Raw genomic sequence first — 8,753 nt, 5'->3', positions numbered from 1 at the left:
CTTTGTTTAAACTATTTTGACGTCTCTATAATAGAGAGAGAAAAACACATGAGGCATTTGTTGGTCGAGCTGTATTTATGTGAGCACATCCCATTGCCTCACAGACTTGGCTGTACTGTACTGGCTCCCAGTACCAATCAACCGGTGATACAGCCATCAATGTAAAAAAGAAAACCTCTGATCCCCAGCCAGTGATGATCCATTTTGTATCCTAAGGGCTTGTGCCTGTTCATCACATACATCGAGCATCCTGTGTGGTACTGTATACTTTTCCATTTTGCAGTAAGCATTTATTAAAGAATGACGTCTTCAATTGTCGCTTGGTAGTTGTGGTTAAAATGGTGTGGGAATGCCCTTCTTATGAAAATTGCATCAGTTCAAACTGCTGCATTGGAGGAGAGGGTACAAAAAAAATTTCAGTATCTATGCACAAGTAAATTACAATAAAGCCCCAACCATGTAACCAACATTAGACATTTAAAAACATTATTTATTAGCAATCCAATGGTAAAAAAAAAAAAATCATTTGATTATCTACTTCTTCTCGTGTTATCAGTGTATAGCACATTGTCAATGGTGCTACTTCAGGGATAGGACCTACTACCAGAGGTTGGTCTGTTGGAGGGAGTGACAAAAATACCCCAAAGAAAACATCCATCCATCCATCCATCCATTTTCTGAGCCGCTCATCCTCACAAGGGTCCTGGAGCCTATCCCAGCTATCATCAGGAAGGAGGCGAGGTACACCCTGAACTGGTTGCCAGCCAATCGCAGGGCAGATATAAACAAACAACCATCCGCACGCACATTCACACCTACGGGCAATTTTGACTATTCAATCAACCTACCATGCATGTTTTTGGGATGTGGGAGGAAACCGGAGTGCCCGGAGAAAACCCAAGCAGGCACGGGGAGAACATGCAAACTCCACACAGGCGGGGCCGGGGATTGAACCTCGGTCCTCAGAACTGTGAGGCAGACGCTCTAACCAGTCGCCCACCGTGCCGCCCCCAAAAAAAACAAATGTGCAAAAATATTAATGCATGGAATTTAATATGATCAGTCAGCCTGTGGTAAAAGTGACACCAAGGAACAGGATTGGATGCCTTCTGGATGTGTACTATATCTTTTATTGGCAGTGCAACTAAAGAGTCACAGGAAATAGGGAAACAGAGAGAGGTGGGAATAATATCAATCAAAATACTTGGACATTGTGTGTTGGGTGCCAAAGGGGTCGGTGGTGGGTCTGTTATTTACATTAATAACATATGTAACAAATCACAATTAATCTAATTCATCTTATTTGCACACGACACAAATATATTTAGTACAGGGGACAATTTACAGCAACTGTTGGACAGAATTATTCATTCATTCATCTTGTTTTCCGCTTATCATCACTAGGGTCGCGGGCGTGCTGGAGCCTATCCCAGCCATCTTCGGGTGGGAGGCCGGGTACACCCTGAACTGGTCGCCAGCCAATCGCAGGGTACATATAAACAAACAACCATTCGCACTCACATTCACACCTACGGGCAATTTAGAGTCTTTAATCAACCTACCATGCATGTTTTTGGCATGTGGGAGGAAACCGGAGTACCCGGAGAAAACCTGAATAAATGTGTAATGTTGATAAAATATTCACAATTAAATGTAAAGCAAAGCACAAATTATACTTTCCTTCCTTTTAGTTGATTAAGCCTGTCGTCTCCTCAAACCTCTTGCTGTATTTTTCAATATTTACATTTTTTAATTCAGTGTCTACCGTATACATTCCCGCTCTGGCCCAGTTAGTGGCACACTGCAAATGACGTAGTGGAAATGACGGCACAGAAATTAGGCATTTTGCGGAGCAATATAGATACGGTTTTAAAAATCTCACTAAAAATATATTTTTTTGTGTTTCTGTAGCATAAAATAATCATACAACAATTGCTAGGTAAACAAAAAGAATAATAAAAATTGGTGCAAACCACCCCCCCAACTATCTCTTTTCAAGGAGCCCTTGAACTGTGTGGGCCGTCATGTGAGCTGAGCAGCAATACCCCGGTCCCGTTTTTATTGCTTTTATTGATCCTTATCTCATTTCTTTTAACGTGTGTGTAAGTAAACTTGCTGGTGACCCAGCGATGTGGTTTGAACTTTTATCCACTTGATGATAAATGAGCATTGTTATGCTACTGCCTTTCTCTGTGCCTCCTTCCTTCTTCATCTGCTTACGGGCATTGATCACCGGTGACATACAAGGAAGACACTTCGGACGACTGGTGAAAACATCCTGCGCGTCATGTTGTCAAGTGACCCCCAGACATTGAGCGCTCGGCTATGTGGACGTGCATTTGATGCTGCACATACATTATTGTACTAGATTACATTTATTAAACCATCAAAAGATATATTAAGCGTGAAGGAAGAAGTGGGTTATTACATGAACAGGAGGAGCGTGTGATACAGTACTTTAAGAGTTATTTGAACGGCTGCTAACACACGTATATCCCCGCGTACATATTGGCCACAAGCTTGGCTTTTTTATCCACATGTACCGTACATTATAAATGTAGTTAAGTATTGCTGTAAATCACAATAAAATGTATACTTTATAATGTACATTATTTGAATGATTTGGGGGGGAAACTGGAAATGTGCATGTAACTCTACATGAACACAATTATGTATGCTGGAACTTGAACTATTGAGAGTTTTTATTTACAACCGTTTTATTTACCTCACGGCTTGCGAGTTTCAACAGCTTTATCACAGAGTGTACCGTAATTTCTCGTGTATAATGCACATTTCTTCCGTCCCAAAAATTGTCCAAAGTCAATAGTGCGCATTATATATCGGTGTAGGAGCAAATGGAAAAAAAACATTCCAATTTTATAAATATATGCCGCCATCTAGTGGTTATGAAAAAGCTGTACACTTTCATTCCAAAATGCCACCGCCATCTAGAGGTTATGAAAAAGGTGTACACTTTCATTCTAATATGCCACCGCCACCTAGTGATTATAAAAAAGGCGTAGCCTACATGTTCATTTCAATATGACAGGGGTATGTACGACTGCATATATGGACGGTGAGTGGAAATATGCTGCTCAGAGTGGTTGATGCAGTTGTGCTCATAAGTTTACATACCCTGGCAGAATTTGTGAAATATTGTTGTTTTTTTTAAATATGACTGATAACTGAACAACAACCATCATTAATTTCTTTATGGTTATGTTTTGTTTAACGATAATGCTTTTCTGAAATGCTTGACCGTTTAATGTGAATCCCATTAAAATAAAATTTAATATGTTTTGCCTGGTAATTCACGTTTTCTTTCAAGAATTTTACCCATCTTACAAATTCTGCCTGGGTAATCAAACATATGAGCACAACGGTGTGTTTTGTAATTTACTAAATAAAAGTAGGGCTGGCGGCACGGTGGATGACTGGTTAGGCACATCCACCTCACAGTTCTGAGGACTGGGGTTCTAATCCCCGCCCCGCCTGTGTGGAGTTTGCATGTTCTCCCCGTGCCTCCGTAGGTTTTCTCCGGGTACTCCGGTTTCCTCCCACATCCCAAAAAACATGCATGGTAGGTTGATTGAAGACTCTCAATTGCCCTTAAGTGTGAATGTGTGTGCAAATGGTTGTTTGTTTATATGTGCCCTGCGATTGACTGGCGACCAGTTCAGGGTGTACCCCGCCTCTCGCCCAAAGATGGCTGGGATAGGCTCCAGCATGCCAGCGACCCTTGTGAGGATAAAGCGGTATGGAAAATGGATGGATGGAAAAGTAGGGCTGTGAATTTCAAAATAAGAGGAAGTAAATTTAAAAAGTATTATGTGTTCACATAAAGTGCTTAACTTCAGAATAATTATTTGACAAAAACTAACTAAATACAGATTATACTTCATGTCCTCATCATATGGGTAGAAGCAAAATCATGCATTATAAAAATGCATTATACATAGGTAGAAGGGTTTTCCAGAATTTTGAGGGCAACTTCGGGTGTGCGTATCATGGGTGCGCATTATACACGAGAAATTGCGGTATATTCTGTATACATATGGGGAGACGGGGACAAAGCGACCGAGGCTTGGTTGTAATGCTGAATTCCAGCAGTAGGGGGTGACAGAAATTGTAAATTATAGCTTTAAGTATCTTCAAAGAATAGTTTTTGGTATATTTATGATTTCAACTATTGATAAAAGCAATTATAATCACTTTTAGGGGGGAGTCAATTATTTTTGCTGTTCGTGGTTGGGCCTATCCCCTTCAAATTGCGGCAGTCCACTGTTTGCAGTTGTCTATTTACAATGGGGGTGTGGAGAGAAATTCATAATATAAGTGCCATTTTGATCATTTTATATTGAAATCAGAAATGAATGATGCATCCGCTTCATTATTGAAGGGAGGAAAGAGCTCCTCCTTCTGTTGTGTAGTGACAATTAATCTGTGTGATTCAGGATGTCAGGGAGAGATTGAGCTGTCAAAATTGAAAGTAGACAAGTTAGAATTACAAAAGGACAAACCTAAATGCTGTTCATTTATCAGGGATGTTTGTTTAGGGGTGTCAAACTGTGGTAGCAGTTTTCCCTCAGAGGGCCATTATGACTGTGAAAACATACATCTCTGTCTTGTCACCATATTACAAACTGTATACACAAAAAAAATTGATGGATAACTATTTTTGAAATCAGAATTCAAGGAACATAGCTCAATTTGTTTTAAAAGGTGGTCTGGTAACAAAAAAAGACTTGCAATATCTATTTTCTATTTTCTGCCACAGATTTAAATGCACATGATTTGCTTCAGCGGGCCACATAAAAGGATGTAGTGGGCCAGATCTGGCCCCCAGTCCTTGACTTTGACATCTGTGGTCCAGAGAAGTGATTTCCAACCTTTATGGAGCCAAGGCACATATTTTACAATTGAAAAATCTCATGGCACACCAACAAACAAAAATGTCACAAACAGGGGATACTGTATGCACTCCCTGCCATCTAATAGAAGAGCATTTATTTGTTCTGTCTGTCACCATGCCTCACTGGCATAAATAGATGAATAAAGATACATTATTTCTTGGAAATAAATATTTTCTGAGCAATTAAGTAAAATTTTATAATTTCCCGCGGCACACCTAAAGAGCGCTCATGGCATACTAATGTGACCCGGCACACTGGTTGGGAATCACTGGTCTAGAGTCTGTTGGAGGGAATCCTGCAACACATTTACTGTGTGCTGCCGATGCCCATTTATTGGATGAGAATGAAGCGTGGAACAAAAGCAGCGTTGTTGTTTGTGAAGAAGCCTCCCCTACTTTGCTTTGCTAAACATTTCTCTCCCACATTTTGCAAGGAGGGAAATTACTTTGCATGGCAACGAATAAGATTGCAGCTAAACAATGGTTCCTCTTGTGAAATATGGCAACAGGCGGCTCACCTTTGGCTCCTTGTGCTTTCTCCCCAGGCTTATTTACGTAAGCAGGTTGTGTTCTGTACCCACTAGGAAGAGGTGTTGCAGGAAACCCAAAAACTGTAGTCAGATTTAGAGTAAACTGACTGCCATAGACTTGCAAATACTTGCTTGTCTTGTCTGAAGAAGGTGAATAGAACGGTAAACACAAATGTGACCTATGCACTACAATCTGGAGGAGGGAAAAGTTCAGACCCTCTGCTTTGACTGCAAATGTCTACATTGTTGTGAGGTTGGGCTAACCTGGAGCATAACCTGTCCATTGTATGTTAAATTCCACCAACTTTGGATTTGTGGATGTTAAATGATTCACTTTTCTGATCATTGTTTAGATTTTAAAGTCTCTGTAATGTGAATTCAGAGATTTCTTTCTAAAGGCATTATACATGTTTGAAGATAGTCTCTTAAAATGTGCAAAGACTGATAACTTTGTACTGAACTGTGTAGCTTTATACTGTTTTTTGCTATTTCATTTTTCCCTTTTTTTTTTGGACTAAAACAATGTCCATAAACACACTTTTTTTTAATCATCAAAATTCAGCAGTTCAAATCTGGCCTCACCTGTGTGGAGTTCACATGTTCCCAATATATATATATATAGACACGTTCCAGGGGAGGCGGGGGACATTGAGTCCGAGTGGAGCAAGTTCCACGCTTCCATTGTTAAGGCGGCCTGCCGGAGCTGTGGCCGTAAGGTGGTCAGTGCCCGTCATGATGGCAATGCCCGAAGCCGTTGGTGGACACTAGCGGTGAGAGATGCCGTCAAACTGAAGAAGGAGTCCTATGGGGCCTTTTTTACCTGTGATAGGCCAAGCGAAAGGGAGCTTTGGTGGTCGCTAAAGCAAACGCTTGGGCGTGGGAGAGGTTCGGTGAGGCTATGGAGAACGACTTCCAGACCGCTTCAAGGATAATCCGGTTCACCATCTGGCATCTCAGAAGGGGGAGGCAGTGCACCATCAACACTGTGTGTAGTGGGGAATGGGGCGCTGATGACCTCGACCTGGGACATTGTAAGTCGGTGGTGAATGTCTCGAAGACCTCCTTAATTCTCCGAATTGCTTTCCTATGCGGAAGCGGAGTCTGTGGACTCTGAGGTGGACTTTCCTAACTCTGGGGTTGAGGTTACCGAGGTGATTAAAAAGCTCTTTGGTGGCAAGGCCCCAGGGCTGCATGAGATCCGCCCGGAGTTCCACAAGGCTCTGAATGTTGTGGGGTTGCCCTGGCTGATCGTGTGGACATTGGGGACAGTGTCTCCCGATTGGCAGACCGGGCTGGTGGTCCACTTTTAAAGAAAGGGGATTGGAGGGTGTGTTCAATCTACAGGAGGACTCACACTCCGCAGCCCCCCTGGTAAGGTCTATTCAAGGGTTCTGGAGAGAAAGGGTCCATTGGGAAGTCGAATCTCATATTCAGGACGAGCAGTGTGGTTATTGTCCTGGCCGTGTAACAGTGGACTCACTCTACACCCTCAACATGGTCTTCGAGGGTCCATTGGAGTTCACATAACCAGTCTACATTTGCTTTGTGGACTTGGAGAAGGCGTTCGACCGTGTCACCCGGGGGGTCCTATGGAGGGTGTACTGGGAGCATGGGTTACCGGTCTCCTTAATAAGGACTGTCCAGTACCTGTACTACCGGTGTAAGAGTTTGGCCTGCATTGCTGGCAGTAGATCGGATTCATTTCCAGTGAGGGTTTGACTGTGTCAAGGCTGCCCTTTGTCTCCGATTCTGTTCATTTCCTTTATGAACAGAATTTCTCGGCGCAGCCAAGATCTTGAGGGGGTCCGATTTGATGACCTCAGCATTGCGTTTCTGATTGTTGCAGATGGTGGTGTTCTGTTGACTTCAACAAGCCGCCATCTTCAACTCTGACTGGAGCAGTTCGCAGCCCAGTGTGAAGCCTTTGGGATGAGAATCAGCACCTCCAAATCTTAGGCCATGGTCCTCAGTCAGAAAATGGTGGAGTGCCCTCCCTGGATCAAATAGGAGATCCTGCCCCAAGTGGAGAAGTTCAGGTATCTCGGGGTCTTGTGAGGGAAGAATGGAGTGGTAGATAGACAGGTGGATCGGTGTAGCGTCTGCAGTCATGTGGACTCCGTCTGTCGTGGTGAAGAAGGTGAAGGAGCTGAGTCGGAAGGCAAAGCTCTCAATTTACCGGTCAATCTATGTTCCTACCCTCACCTGTGGTCACGAGCTGTGAGTCTTGACCGAAAGAACAAGATCGCGGATACAAGCGGCCGAAATGAGTTAACGGTTAACGGTGTCCCTTTGAGATAGGTTGAGAAGCTCGATCATCGGGGAGGGCCTCTGAGTTGAGCCGCTGCTCCTCCGCATTGAGAACAGCCAGATGAGGTGGCTCGGGCATCTTGTTAGACCGCCCTTTGGACGCCTCCCTGGTGAGGTGTTCCAGGCACTTCCCACTGCGAGAAGGCCCCGGGGACGACCCAGGACATGCTTGAGAGACTGCTGAATGTCCCCCAGCTGGCCTGGGAATTGCTTGGGATTCCCCAGGAAGAGCTGGATGCAGTGCCTGGGGAGAGTGAGACTTCCCTGCTTAAGTTGCTGCTCCCACGAACCGAAATGAAATATCAATGGATGGATTATATATATATATATATATATATATATATATATATATATATATATATATATATATATATATATATATATATATATATATATAAACACGAATTAAGCCTAAACATCGGCTACTGTCATTTTTGGTGGCTCTGGGGTGACGTGTTTAAAAGAGACATTGTAGACGTTTAAAGTTCCCACGCGTGCTGTGTCACAGTCCCCTTCGCCATTCACCCGCGCAAGGAGGAAGTGCAACAGCTCCACAGTAAACACACACAACAGGTCGGAAAAGCAAAAAATAATGAGTATGTTAATCCACTGTATGTCAGCAAGGTGGATGAGCAGCCTATAAGGTCAAAAGTATATTAATGTGTTACATTTTTATAATATTAGCACTAGTACATGTGTTTATTTGCACCAAAGAGTGCTGAATTTTAATTTGGATTTTGAGATCTGTACAATAAATTTAAAATTACCTTGTATCTTAATTTTTTTTATCGATTTAGCTTTGCTAAAGGATTACAACCCATTCAGAAATACTCCGATGATATTTTTTACACTTATTACTTATACTTTATTTCATGAAATATACTGTACAGGATTCGATTCATACTTAAGTCACACCAGGCAAGTAATATTCTTCTTCTAAGTTATTTTCTTCAGTTTGAACACTAGCAACACTCTCTCAGCCCCCAAACCTCGATTAATCTTTC

The sequence above is a fragment of the Phyllopteryx taeniolatus genome, chromosome 17 (genome assembly GCF_024500385.1).
Source record: "Phyllopteryx taeniolatus isolate TA_2022b chromosome 17, UOR_Ptae_1.2, whole genome shotgun sequence".
In the NCBI taxonomy this organism is placed as follows: Eukaryota; Metazoa; Chordata; class Actinopteri; order Syngnathiformes; family Syngnathidae; genus Phyllopteryx; species Phyllopteryx taeniolatus.
The sequence above is the reverse complement of the archived record's forward strand: the minus strand, read 5'-3'. Positions refer to the sequence as shown.